We start from the raw sequence: 15750 nt of genomic DNA on the forward strand, positions 1-15750 counted from the left end.
GACACCATCCTCGGCGACATTCATAAGGGGGTAACCACTCGATCTCGTGTTGCACATTTTTGTGAGCATTACTCTTTTGTTTCCTCTATTGAGCCACACAAGGTGGAGGAGGCACTACAAGATTCGGATTGGGTGATGGCGATGCAAGAGGAGCTCAACAATTTCACGAGGAACGAGGTATGGCATTTAGTTCCACGTCCTAATCAAAATGTTGTAGGAACCAAGTGGGTCTTCCGCAACAAGCAAGACGAGCATGGTGTGGTGACAAGGAACAAAGCTCGACTAGTGGCCAAGGGGTATTCACAAGTCGAAGGTTTGGATTTTGGTGAAACCTATGCACCCGTAGCTAGGCTTGAGTCAATTCGCATATTATTAGCCTATGCTACTTACCATGGCTTCAAGCTTTACCAAATGGACGTGAAGAGTGCCTTCCTCAATGGACCAATCAAGGAAGAGGTCTACGTTGAGCAACCTCCCGGCTTTGAAGATAGTGAGTACCCTAATCATGTCTATAGGCTCTCTAAGGCGCTTTATGGGCTCAAGCAAGCCCCAAGAGCATGGTATGAATGCCTTAGAGATTTCCTTATTGCAAATGGCTTCAAAGTCGGCAAGGCCGATCCTACTTTATTCACTAAAACTCTTGACAATGATTTGTTTGTATGCCAAATTTATGTTGATGATATCATATTTGGGTCTACTAACGAATCTACATGTGAAGAATTTAGTAGGATCATGACAAAGAAATTCGAGATGTCGATGATGGGGGAGTTGAAATATTTTCTAGGATTTCAAGTCAAGCAACTCCAAGAGGGCACCTTCATTTGCCAAACGAAGTACACTCAAGACATTCTAACCAAGTTTGGAATGAAGGATGCCAAACCCATCAAGACACCCATGGGAACCAATGGGCATCTCGACCTCGACACGGGAGGTAAATCCGTCGATCAAAAGGTATACCGGTCGATGATTGGTTCATTGCTTTATTTATGTGCATCTCGACCGGACATTATGCTTTCTGTTTGCATGTGTGCAAGATTTCAATCCGACCCTAAGGAATCCCACCTTACGGCCGTAAAACGAATCTTGAGATATTTGGCTTATACTCCTAAGTTTGGGCTTTGGTACCCTCGGGGATCCACATTTGATTTGATTGGTTATTGAGAGCACCTAGAGGGGGGTGAATAGGTGATCCTGTAAAACTTAAACTTATAGCCACAAAAACTTGTTAAGTGTTAGCACAATAAATGCCAAGTGGCTAGAAAGGAGTCTCAACAAAACACAATACCACAAGAGATCAATCACAGAGACGACACAGTGGTTTATCCCGTGGTTCGGCCAAGACTAACGCTTGCCTACTCCACGTTGTGGCGTCCCAACGGACGAGGGTTGCAATCAACCCCTCTCAAGCGGTCCAAAGACCCACTTGAATACCACGGTGTTTTGCTTGCTTTTTCTCAATCCCGTTTGCGAGGAATCTCCACAACTTGGAGCCTCTCGCCCTTACAATTGAAGTTCACAAAGAACACAGAGCAAAGGGGGAATGAGCAACGCACACAAGACTTCAAAAGATCAGAGCAACAACACGCACACAAGTCGCAACAAGAGCTCGCAACACAACTCAAAGAGTTCGCAACTCAACAAGAGCTCTAGATGCTATCACAATGAAACGAATGCGTGAGATTGATGTCTTGGTGCTTAGGAATGTTGTAGGAATGCTTGGTGTGCTCCTCCATGCGCCTAGGGGTCCCTTTTATAGCCCCAAGGCAGCTAGGAGCCGTTGAGAGCAATTCTGGAAGGCTGATCTTGCCTTCTGTCATCGGGCGCACCGGACAGTCCGGTGCACACCGGACAGTGTCCGGTGCCCGATTCCTTTCCTTAAATGGCGAAGCCGACCGTTGCAGATCTAGGAGCCGTTGGCGCACCGGACATATCCGGTGCACACCGGACAGTCCGGTGCCCCCTTCCGACCGTTGGCTCTGCCACGTGTCGCGCACGGATTCCGCGGTCGACCGTTGGCCCGGCCGACCGTTGGCTCACCGGACAGTCCGGTGCACACCGGACAGTCCGGTGAATTTTAGCCGTACGCCGTCAGCAAATTCCCGAGAGCGGCCTCTTCGGCCGAGGCAGCCTGGCGCACCGGACACTGTCCGGTGCACCACCGGACAGTCCGGTGCTCCAGACCGAACAGCCTTTTGGCTGTACACAGCCAACTTTTCTCTGACTTGATTTCTCCTGTTTCAAGCACTTAGACACAATACATTAGTCTGCAAAACAATGTACTAAGGCTTAGAAACATACCTTTACTCTTGATTTGCATTTTGTCCATCCATGGGTATAGATTCACATTTAAGCACCTGTGTTGGCACTCAATCACCAAAATACTTAGAAATGGCCCAAGGGCACATTTCCCTTTCAATCTCCCCCTTTTTGGTGATTTATGCCAACACAACATAAAGCAACTAGAACAAGTGCAATATCACTTCAAATAAAAACTCAAATTTATTTTGATTCAGTTTTGGCATATATGGATCATTCCTTTGCCACCACTTGGTTTGTTTTTGCAAATCAACCTCAAAATCCTATCTCTAAGTCAAATCCACTTGTAGAGACATCAAGAGAGGTTTTCCAAAGAAAATTGATTCAAGATTCCAAAAACTCCCCCTATTTCTCATAATCAATACTTCTCCCCACAAGAGGCCAACTTTTGATAAAAGAGACAACAAAAGAGATTTGACAAACCAAAAGCTCTATCCTACTGTTTTCAAAATCTCTCAAGTGGTAGCTGATCCATTTATCACTTTGGCCTTTATTTTCTCCCCCTTTGGCATCAAGCACCAAAACGGGATCAATCTTGGCCCTTTAACCTCATTGCCTCACCAAATTCTTCAATTAAGAGCAAAATAGGCAATAAGAATTTAAAGATGAACTTGGAAAAGTTACTCTTTTCATCGGAGTGCAGTGGAAGTCTTGCATGGTCCAAGTCCACCTTTTCCCTTTCAATCCTTCTTTAAGACTAAAGCATTAAACTCAAGCACAGGGTTAGTCTCAAGGGGTCAAGTTGTAACACATCTCCCCCTAAACATGTGCATCACTTTGCAACGGACTTGTGAGGTCCAGGGAGTGTTTGTACAACTTGAGCACCAATATTAAGCAACAAAATGCATAAGGAATATGATCAAAGGCATAAACACATGTATGCTACAAATCAATCCAAGTTCCGCGAATCTAAGACATTTAGCTCACTACGCAACCTACAAAAGGTCTTCTCATCTAGAGGCTTGGTAAAGATATCGGCTAGCTGGTTCTCGGTGCTAACATGAAACACTTCGATATCTCCCTTTTGCTGGTGGTCTCTCAAAAAGTGATGCCGGATGTCTATGTGCTTTGTGCGGCTGTGTTCAACAGGATTTTCCGCCATGCGGATAACACTCTCATTGTCACATAGGAGTGGGACTTTGCTCAGATTGTAGCCAAAGTCCCTGAGGGTTTGCCTCATCCAAAGTAGTTGCGCGCAACACTGTCCTGCGGCAACATACTCGGCCTCAGCGGTGGATAGGGCAACGGAGGTTTGTTTCTTAGAGTTCCACGACACCAGGGACCTTCCTAAGAATTGGCACGTCCCTGATGTACTCTTCCTATCGACCTTACATCCAGCATAGTCGGAATCTGAGTATCCAACCAAGTCAAAGGTAGACCCTTTTGGATACCAGAGCCCGAGGCAAGGCGTAGCAACCAAATATCTTAGAATTCGCTTCACCGCCACTAAGTGACACTCCTGAGGATCGGATTGAAATCTAGCACACATGCATACGCTAAGCATAATATCCGGTCTACTAGCACATAAATAAAGTAGAGACCCTATCATTGACCAGTATGCTTTTTGATCAACGGACTTACCTCCTTTGTTGAGATCGGTGTGTCCGTCGGTTCCCATCGGAGTCTTTGCGGGCTTGGCGTCCTTCATCCCAAACCGCTTTAGCAGATCTTGCGTGTACTTCGTTTGGGAGATGAAGGTGTCGTCCTTGAGTTGCTTCACTTGGAACCCAAGGAAGTAGTTCAACTCGCCCATCATCGACATCTCGAATTTCTTCGTCATCACCCTGCTAAACTCTTCACAAGACTTTTGGTTAGTAGAACCAAATATTATGTCATCGACATAAATTTGGCACACAAACAAATCACCATCACATGTCTTAGTAAAAAGAGTTGGATCGGCTTTCCCAACCTTGAAAGAATTAACAATTAGAAAGTCTCTAAGGCATTCATACCATGCTCTTGGGGCTTGCTTAAGTCCATAGAGCGCCTTAGAGAGCTTACACACGTGGTCGGGGTACCGTTCATCCTCGAAGCCAGGGGGTTGCTCTACGTACACCTCCTCCTTGATCGGCCCGTTGAGGAACGCGCTCTTCACATCCATTTGGTACAACCTGAAAGAATGGTGAGCGGCATATGCTAGCAAGATACGAATTGATTCTAGCCTAGCCACAGGAGCAAAAGTCTCCTCAAAGTCCAAACCTGCGACTTGGGCATAACCTTTTGCCACAAGTCGAGCCTTGTTCCTCGTCACCATCCCGTGCTCGTCCTGTTTGTTGCGGAACACCCACTTGGTTCCCACAACATTTTGCTTAGGACGAGGCACCAATGTCCAAACTTCATTGCGCTTGAAATTGTTGAGTTCCTCCTGCATGGCCAACACCCAGTCCGGATCTAGCAAGGCCTCTTCTACCCTGAAAGGCTCAATAGAAGAGACAAAAGAGTAATGCTCACAAAAATTAACTAATCGAGATCGAGTAGTTACTCCCTTGCTGATATCACCCAGAATTTGGTCGACGGGATGATCCCTTTGAATCATCGCTCGAACTTGGGTTGGAGGTGCCGGTTGCGCTTCTTCCTCCATCACGTGATCATCTTGTGCTCCCCCTTGATCACACGCCTCCTGTTGATGAACCTGTTCATCGTCTTGAGTTGGGGGATGCACCGTTGTTGAGGAAGAAGGTTGATCTCGTTCATCTTGTTCCTGTGGCCGCACTTCTCCAATCGCCATGGTTCGTATAGCGGCCGTTGGAACATCTTCTTCATCCTGTTGATGGCGTGGCAAGCTGTGTTCACGACTTCCGACCAGAAACACTCGGGGGTCTTGAATTCTCCAAGCATCGTCCTCGCCATATCGATTAGCGTCCTGTTCTTCCTCTCTACCACACCATTTTGTTGTGGTGTGTAGGGAGCGGAGAACTCGTGCTTGATCCCTTCCTCCTCAAGGAATTCCTCCACTTGAAGGTTCTTGAACTCGGACCCGTTGTCGCTCCTTATCTTCTTCACCTTGAGCTCAAACTCATTTTGAGCTCTCCTGAGGAAGCGCTTGAGGGTCCCTTGGGTTTCAGACTTATCCTGCAAAAAGAACACCCAAGTGAAGCGGGAAAAGTCATCAACAATAACTAGACCATACTTACTTCCTCCTATGCTCAGATAGGCGACGGGTCCGAAGAGGTCCATATGCAGCAGCTCTAGGGGTCTTGAGGTGATCATCACATTCTTGCTGTGATGCGCTCCTCCCACTTGTTTACCTGCTTGACAAGCTGCACAAGGTCTATCTTTTTCGAATTGCACGTTAGTTAAACCTATCACGTGTTCTCCTTTTAGAAGCTTGTGAAGGTTCTTCATCCCCACATGTGCTAAGCGGCGATGCCACAGCCAGCCCATGCTAGTCTTAGCTATTAAGCATGCATCTAGACCGGCCTCTTCTTTTGCAAAATCAACTAAATAAAGTTTGCCGTCTAATACACCCTTAAAAGCTAGTGAACCATCACTTCTTCTAAAGACAGACACTTCTACATTTGTAAATAGACAGTTATATCCCATATGACATAATTGACTAACAGATAGCAAATTATATCCAAGACTCTCCACTAAAAACACATTAGAGATAGAATGCTCATTAGAAATTGCAATTTTACCTAACCCTTTTACCTTGCCTTGATTCCCATCACCGAATATAATTGAATCTTGGGAATCCTTATTCTTGACGTAGGAGGTGAACATCTTCTTCTCCCCCGTCATATGGTTTGTGCATCCGCTGTCGATAATCCAGCTTGAACCCCCGGATGCATAAACCTGCAAGGCAAATTTAGGCTTGGGACTTAGGTACCCAACTCTTGTTGGGTCCTACAAGGTTAGTCACAATTGTCTTAGGGACCCAAATGCAAGTTTTGTCTCCCTTGCATTTTGCCCCTAACTTCCTAGCAACTATCTTCCTATCCTTTCTACAAATAGCAAAGGAAGCATTTAGGGCATGATAAATTGTAGAAGGTCCATGAACTTTCCTATGAGCATTAACAACATTTCTCCTAGGCATATTGTGAATAACATTTCTTCTACCAACCTTTCTATCATGCACAACATGAGAACTAGAAGCAGTCATAGCATAAGAACCATAAGCATGTGAATCAAAAGCATCATAACTTCTAGAAGCATTTCTAGAATTTTTCCTATCATGATACAAAAAGGCATGGTTCTTTTTAGCACTAGTAGCCATAGGGGCCTTCCCTTTCTCCTTAGCGGGAATGGGAGCCTTATGGCTTGTTAAGTTCTTGGCTTCCCTTTTGAAGCCAAGTCCATCCTTAATTGAGGGGTGTCTACCAATCGTGTAGGCATCCCTTGCAAATTTTAGCTTATCAAATTCGCTTTTGCTAGCCTTAAGTTGAGCATTAAGACTAGCCACTTCATCATTCAATTTAGAAATTGAAACTAGATGTTTACTACAAGCATCAACATTAAGATCTTTACACCTAGTGCACGTTTCAACAATTTCTACACAAGATGTTGATTTACTAGCTACTTCTAGTTTAGCATTTAAGTCATCATTAACACTCTTTAAAGTAGCAAGGTTTTCATGACAAGAAGATAATTCACTAGAAAGCACTTCATTTCTTTTAACTTCTAAAGCATAGGATTTTTGTGCCTCTATAAACTTATCATGTTCATCATACAACAAATCCTCTTGCTTTTCTAAAAGCCTATCCTTTTCATTCAAGGCATCAATCAATTCATTGATTTTATCAATTTTATTTCTATCCAATCCCTTGAACAAACTAGAGTAATCTATTTCATCATTACTAGACTCATCGTCACTAGAAGAATCATAAGTGACATCATTACGAGTGATTACCTTCTTCTCTCTTGCCATGAGGCAAGTGTGACGCTCGTTGGGGAAGAGGGATGACTTGTTGAATGTAGTGGCAGCGAGTCCCTCATTGTCGGAGTCAGACGAGGAGCAGTCCGAATCCCACTCCTTGCCAAGATGAGCCTCGCCCTTTGCCTTCTTATAATTCTTCTTCTTCTCCCTCTTGTTCCCTTTGTCCTGATCACTATCATTGTCGGGACAGTTAGCAATAAAATGACCAAGCTTACCACATTTGAAGCACGAACGCTTCCCCTTGGCTTTGGTCTTGCTTGGCTGTCCCTTGCGACCTTTAAGCGCCGTCTTGAATCTTTTGATGATGAGGGCCATCTCTTCATCATTAAGTCCGGCCGCCTCAATTTGTGCCACCCTGCTAGGTAGCGCCTCCTTGCTTCTTGTTGCCTTGAGAGCAAGGGGTTGAGGCTCGTTGATCGGTCCATTCAAGGCGTCGTCCACGTATCTTGCCTCCTTGATCATCATCCGCCCGCTTACGAATTTTCCGAGTACCTCCTCGGGCGTCATCTTCGTGTACCTGGGATTCTCACGAATATTGTTCACGAGATGAGGATCAAGAACGGTAAATGACCTTAGCATTAGGCGGACGACGTCGTGATCCGTCCATCGCGTGCTTCCGTAGCTCCTTATTTTGTTGATAAGGATCTTGAGCCGGTTGTATGTTTGCGTCGGCTCCTCGCCCCTTATCATCGCGAATCGTCCGAGCTCGCCCTCCACCAACTCCATCTTGGTGAGTAAGGTGACATCATTCCCCTCATGAGAGATCTTGAGGGTGTCCCAAATTTGCTTGGCATTGTCCAAGCCGCTCACCTTGTGATACTCGTCCCTGCACAAAGAGGCTAGCAACACAGTAGTAGCTTGTGCATTTTTATGGATCTGTTCATTAATAAACGAAGGACTATCCGAGCTATCAAATTTCATTCCACTTTCCACAATCTCCCAAATGCTTGGATGGAGAGAAAATAGGTGTGTACGCATTTTGTGACTCCAAAATCCGTAGTCCTCTCCATCAAAGTGAGGAGGCTTGCCAAGTGGAATGGGGAGCAAATGAGCATTTGAGCTATGCGGAATGCGCGAATAATCAAAAGAAAAGTTTGAGTTAACCGTCTTTTGCTTGTCGTAGTCGTCGTCCTTGTGGGAAGAAGTAGACTCGTCGCTGTCGTAGTAGACGATCTCCTTGATACGTCTTGTCTTCTTCTTCTTCCCATCTTTACGTCTGTGGCCCGAGCCAGAGTCGTTGGATTTGTCATCTTTTGGCTCGTTGACGAAGGACTCCTTTTCCTTGTCGTTGATCACGATTCCCTTCCCCTTAGGATCCATCTCTTCGGGCGGTTAGTCCCTTTCTTGAAGAGAACGGCTCTGATACCAATTGAGAGCACCTAGAGGGGGGGTGAATAGGTGATCCTGTAAAACTTAAACTTATAGCCACAAAAACTTGTTAAGTGTTAGCACAATAAATGCCAAGTGGCTAGAAAGGAGTCTCAACAAAACACAATACCACAAGAGATCAATCACAGAGACGACACAGTGGTTTATCCCGTGGTTCGGCCAAGACTAACGCTTGCCTACTCCACGTTGTGGCGTCCCAACGGACGAGGGTTGCAATCAACCCCTCTCAAGCGGTCCAAAGACCCACTTGAATACCACGGTGTTTTGCTTGCTTTTTCTCAATCCCGTTTGCGAGGAATCTCCACAACTTGGAGCCTCTCGCCCTTACAATTGAAGTTCACAAAGAACACAGAGCAAAGGGGGAATGAGCAACGCACACAAGACTTCAAAAGATCAGAGCAACAACACGCACACAAGTCGCAACAAGAGCTCGCAACACAACTCAAAGAGTTCGCAACTCAACAAGAGCTCTAGATGCTATCACAATGAAACGAATGCGTGAGATTGATGTCTTGGTGCTTAGGAATGTTGTAGGAATGCTTGGTGTGCTCCTCCATGCGCCTAGGGGTCCCTTTTATAGCCCCAAGGCAGCTAGGAGCCGTTGAGAGCAATTCTGGAAGGCTGATCTTGCCTTCTGTCATCGGGCGCACCGGACAGTCCGGTGCACACCGGACAGTGTCCGGTGCCCGATTCCTTTCCTTAAATGGCGAAGCCGACCGTTGCAGATCTAGGAGCCGTTGGCGCACCGGACATGTCCGGTGCACACCGGACAGTCCGGTGCCCCCTTCCGACCGTTGGCTCTGCCACGTGTCGCGCACGGATTCCGCGGCCGACCGTTGGCCCGGCCGACCGTTGGCTCACCGGACAGTCCGGTGCACACCGGACAGTCCGGTGAATTTTAGCCGTACGCCGTCAGCAAATTCCCGAGAGCGGCCTCTTCGGCCGAGGCAGCCTGGCGCACCGGACACTGTCCGGTGCACCACCGGACAGTCCGGTGCTCCAGACCGAACATCCTTTTGGCTGTACACAGCCAACTTTTCTCTGACTTGATTTCTCCTGTTTCAAGCACTTAGACACAATACATTAGTCTGCAAAACAATGTACTAAGGCTTAGAAACATACCTTTACTCTTGATTTGCATTTTGTCCATCCATGGGTATAGATTCACATTTAAGCACCTGTGTTGGCACTCAATCACCAAAATACTTAGAAATGGCCCAAGGGCACATTTCCCTTTCAGTTATTCGGATGCCGATTGGGCGGGGTGTAAGATTAATAGAAAGAGCACATCGGGGACTTGCCAGTTCTTGGGAAGATCCTTGGTGTCTTGGGCTTCAAAGAAGCAAAATTCAGTCGCTCTTTCTACCGCCGAAGCCGAGTATATTGCTGCAGGTCATTGTTGTGCGCAATTGCTTTGGATGAGGCAAACCCTGCGGGACTATGGTTACAAATTAACCAAAGTTCCTCTTCTATGTGATAATGAGAGTGCAATCTGCATGGCGGATAATCCCGTTGAGCATAGCCGCACTAAACACATAGCCATTCGGTATCATTTTCTTAGGGATCACCAACAAAAGGGGGATATCGAGATTTCTTACATCAACACTAAAGATCAATTAGCCGATATCTTTACCAAGCCTCTTGATGAACAAACTTTTACCAAACTTAGGCATGAGCTCAATATCCTTGATTCGAGAAATTTCTTTTGCTAAATTGCACACATAGCTCATGAGTATACCTTTGATCATGTCTCTTTTATATGCTATGACTAATGTGTTCTCAAGTATATTTCAAACCAAGTCATAGGTATATTGAAAGGGATTTGGAGTCTTCGGCGAAGACAAAGGCTTCCACTCCACTACTCATCCTTCGCCGTCGCTCCGCATCACTCTCCAACTTTGGTATAATCTTCCCTCATTTATTTTATGACCAAAGGAGGAGAAAGTACTTATAGGGCTCTAATGATTCCATTTTTGGCGATTCATGCCAAAGGGGGAGAAAATATGAGCCCAAAGCAAAAGGACCCAACCACCACCTAACTTTAAAATTGGAGATTTTCAATTGATCAATTTCAAATTGGTATCTTATTATGTTCAAAAGGGGGAGGAAGTAGTATTTCAAAAACGATATATCAAAACCCTCTTGAACATCTAAGAGGAGGATCTCATTTAGGGGGAGTTTTGTTTAGTCAAAGGAAAAGCATTTGAAACAGGGGGAGAAAATTTCAAATCTTGAAAAATGCTTCGCAAAATCTTATTCATTTACCTTTGACTATTTGCAAAAGAACTTTGAAAAGGATTTACAAAAACTCTTTGCAAAAACAAAACATGTGGTGCAAGCGTGGTCCAAAATGTTAAAATAAAGAAACAATCCATGCACATCATGTAAGTATTTATATTGGCTCAATTCCAAGCAACCTTTGCACTTATATTATGCAAACTAGTTCAATTATGCACTTCTATATTTGCTTTGGTTTGTGTTGGCATCAATCACCAAAAAGGGGGAGATTGAAAGGGAATTAGGCTTACACCTAGTTCCTATATAATTTTGGTGGTTGAATTGCCCAACACAAATCTTTGGACTAACTAGTTTATTCTAGTGTATAAGTTATACAGGTGCAAAATGTTCACACTTAGCCAATAAAAAGACCAAGTATTGAGTTCAACAAAAGAGCAAAGGAGCAACCGAAGGCTCCTCTGGTCTGGCGCACCGGACTGTCCGGTGTGCCACCGGACAGTGTCCGGTGCACCAGAGGACTCCAACTCCAACTCGTCACCTTCGGGAAAATATAGAACCGGCGCGCTATAATTCATCGGACTGTCCGGTGTACACCGGACAGTGTCCGGTGCTCCAACGAAGACGCTGCTCCGGAACTCGCTAGCCTCGGGATTTCACGAAGGCTGCTCCGCTATAATTCACCGGACATGTCCGGTGTGCACCGGACTGTCCGGTGCATCCTCGGAGCAACGGCTACTTCGCGCCAACGGCTACCTGCAACGCATTGATTGCGCGCGCAGCGCGCGCAGAAGGCAGGCGCGCCCATACCGGCGCACCGGACACTGAACAGTTCATGTCCGGTGCGCCACCGGACATCGAGGCGGGCCCAGAAGTCAGAACTCCAACGGTCAGATTCCAACGGCACTGGTGACGTGGCTGGGGCACCGGACATGTCCGGTGTGCACCGGACTGTCCGGTGCGCCATCGACAGACAGCCTTCACCAACGGTCAAGTTTGGTGGTTGGGGCTATAAATACCCCAACCACCTCCACATTCAAGTTATCCAAGTTTTCCAGCTTTCAACTACTATACAAGAGCTAGCATTCATTGCAAAGCACACCAAAAGAGATCAAATTCTCTCCCAACTCCACACAAAGCTTTAGTGACTAGAGAGAGTGATTTGTAGTGTTCATTTGAGCTCTTGCGCTTGGATCGCTTCTTTTCTTTCGCATTCTTTCTTGTGATCAAACACTCACTTGTAATTGAGGCAAGAGACACCAATTGTGTGGTGGTCCTTGCGGGAAGTTTGATTCCCAAGTGATTTGAGAAGAGAAGCTCACTCGGTCCGAGGGACCGTTTGAGAGAGGGAAGGGTTGAAAGAGACCCGGCCTTTGTGGCCTCCTCAACGGGGAGTAGGTTTGAGAAAACCGAACCTCGGTAAAACAAATCCACGTGTCTCACTCGTTTATTCGCTTGTGATTTGTTTTGCACCCTCTCTCGCGGACTCTATTATATTTCTAACGCTAACCCGGCTTGTAGTTGTGATTATTTTTGAGAATTTCAGTTTCGCCCTATTCACCCCCCCTCTAGGCGACTTTCACTAGGCTAGCTAGGTGACAACAATCATCAAGAGATAATATCTCCTCTAGCCAACATGCCCCCACATAGTTTAACAAGAGGCACGAACAACGATGCAAATTTAGTAGACGCTCTCCCAATCTCATCCAATTGATAGATTAAAGGATGCAAGTGAGTGGAGTGTGTGTCTTAGATATCAAAGGGTGTGCACATATGTTTGGGAGTCCAAGAGAGTGGCCATAGGCAAACACAAAGGGTAATTATAGCCCTCCAAAAAACAAACCAACTGTTACCCACTTCAGACACTCTAGTGCACACCAAATGAGTGCATGTGATGCCCTAATGGTTGAGTCCCAATGGCTCAAAAACTAGTCATGGGCATTGTTCACATTTGGTGCTCTTATACCAAACACACCTATAGTGAACGTCCCTCACCCTCAGGTGCCTTATCTATGAAATAGCTTTTGTCTAGTTTCATGTTAAGTGCAACACCATACATGTCTCATGAGCTTGTTTGAAAACCCCACACTCAGCTAGCTATGACTGTAGTCGTTCGATGCACACCAGACTCCAAAGTGCTCAGGTGAAAACTTAAATGTGTTTGTGAATAGGCCGACACATCCCATGCCACACAAAACATGTCACGTGCTTGCTAAAAAGCAGCACCGTGAGTACAACTTTGGCTCCTTACAAGCATTCCAACTCTAAAATGTTTTACTAAACATGTTAGATAAGAATTAGCATTTTCAAAGTGTTTCCACAAAACATTTTTTCTTGCTCTTAGATGTGTGTCACTAGGCATAAATGTGCATGCATCTAGTTCCAACACATAGTGACATTAGATGATAGAATCCACTAATTAGAGATATCCTCTTAATAGTACAACCATCTATCCTAAACTTGATCACACACTCTATCAGTCTGTTGCATCTTAATGAGCAAAAAAATATTCAACATTATATCTTTGCCTTAAGCCCATGAATTTTGTTTTTATCTTTCTTCTTTACTGTTTTGAGCGCTTGATCATCATTTGTGATTGCCATCATCACCTCCATGAGTGTCACCCTTGCTCAACCTTAGTGTGGGTTTAACCTGTCCTAATCACAACACTAGAGTAGAGGTTAGTCCACTAGTTGTCTAAACTACTAAAACCAAATATAAATCTTTTGACTTGTGATAGTGATTGCCTTTCTTGTAGCTCAACACCCCTTTATATAGTGTTTAGGGGACATGTAGATACTTTTAGGATATGGAGGGAAGTTGGTGGATCACTAGGGGTGTCGACCGACCCAGGGGGCATCAACCAACTCTTTGTTCCACTCCATCCCATGGCTATGGAGTGGCTCCTAGAGGAGGTCAATCCTATCCTAAGGCAGTTGGAGGGTCGATGTAGCTCTTTTGGTGTATGATAGTGGGCCATCAATTTAAGTGAAGCTCATCTGAAGCCCTTGGAGCAAACCATCATCAAACCAACATGCCAAGATGCTTCAAGGTGTGTTTATTCACTCTCCCTCAAATTAGTGGCATGAAAAAGGCTTAGGGGGCATCAACAAATGTCTAGGTGGCGATGGTCTCAACTAAACTGAGTTCCCCTAGACGCCTTACCACATCCACACCTGCTTAGCTATGTGTTAGTTGAAAATGAGAAAAATGACACATGAATAACATGTTTTATATTTACCATTAAGAATAGTTAAGAATAATCATCTTAGATAACATGCTCCCATGAATAGAATTTTTTGTATGTCCCATAAAAATTGAAGCTAAAGTTGGTGCACTTTAGGTATGAAGATTGAAGTTCTCATTTACAGTATGTTTCAGCCATTAATATGCATCTAATCGTGGGGAAGGTGTCATGGTTCATTTGTGGATTGACCAATGGGTGCACAACTTCTCCTTTGAACACTTGACATTGTGTTTGTTTAGTGCAATCCTCATTTCCTCCAATCAAAGTCCATTATTGAAGCCCTCAATTTTCAACCTTGGGTTCTTAACATTAGAGGCACATTGATGGGTTAATTTTTTGTCAAGTACAACATCATTTGTGAGCCTTAAAAATGTAGATTCACATGCTAAAGTTTGAATAAATTTGATTGGTTGTGTTGGTCAAGTGATGGCAACTACTCAACTATACTAATCGAGCCTTCTTTGTTGGTGATGTTGGTTTTGCAAGCAGAGAACTTTGGAAAGCAAGGATGCTACCAAAAATGAAGTTATTTTAAATTGCTCCTTAAACATATTCTTGTCAGCTTCATCATCATAGGGTTATTTAAACTACGACCTAGCATGATGTTTACGACCATCCAATGTTTTATTTCACAAGTAGATCACCATTTGTTTTTTGTAATAGACATATACTTGTAACTTGGTCTGGTTCTTCATAACTAGGTGTCTTCTCACTAGTTGATATTGTATTTTCCCCTCATCTTAATGAAAAAAATGCATGCCAAGGAATGCTTGTGGAAATCCCAATAAGCATGACGTGATGCTCTAAGTGTCCATGCAAGAATAACATAGAGCTTAACAACAAAATGGAAGGGTTATGTAATTGAAAAGGGTAAGCTAACATATTTACTCGTTATGTCCCAAAATATTTGAAATATAAGGTATGAAAACATTCATAATTTATTTCAAATTATAAGGTATTCTAGGTGAACTAACTCTTTCAAAACAACAATTACATGTGTATATACCATAAATGTTGACCATATAGCTTAAAATATGGTAAGCACAATATTTCTATAGGTAAGTAAGATCTATATGTGTCATTTGGTTTACCTAATAAGTTGTCTTAGAATCTTATTATACCTTATATTCTAGGATGGAGGGGGTATCTATAATAAGTTTAAATATGCGATGAAGGATTGCTGCCTAATCAACACCACTCTAACATGATGTGTAACTATGTCTTGTTTTAGGAAAAGGGAGTAAAAAAGGATACATGAATATAATGTGAGAATGGAATGTGAAAGCAATAAGATGGAGATTGCAATACTTACTAGGATATACTATATCAGGTGTATTGAGAGCCCTCTAAAGGTCCAGCTTCGAATTTATTGACAACTGATTTCGACTATCATAAATCAAATGTATTGGCAATTGATTTCGACTATCATAAATCAAAATACTTGCTATGCAAAAGCTAGAAATAGTTCTCCCTTTAATTAAAAATAAACGGAAGCTCTTGTAATATCTAGGTGTAATAACATAATGATGAAGAAGAAAGACCCTCCATCAAATGCTAATGGTATGCTCTACATTGCAAACGAGCTCTCAGTTCCTCACCTTTCAGTTTGAATGTTCAAAAAGACTCATAATAAAACACAAATGGTATCTCTAGCTTAATGTGTGTTTGTTTAAACTGTAGCTTTTAA

Source organism: Zea mays, chromosome 7 (genome assembly GCF_902167145.1).
Source record: "Zea mays cultivar B73 chromosome 7, Zm-B73-REFERENCE-NAM-5.0, whole genome shotgun sequence".
NCBI lineage: Eukaryota > Viridiplantae > Streptophyta > Magnoliopsida > Poales > Poaceae > Zea > Zea mays.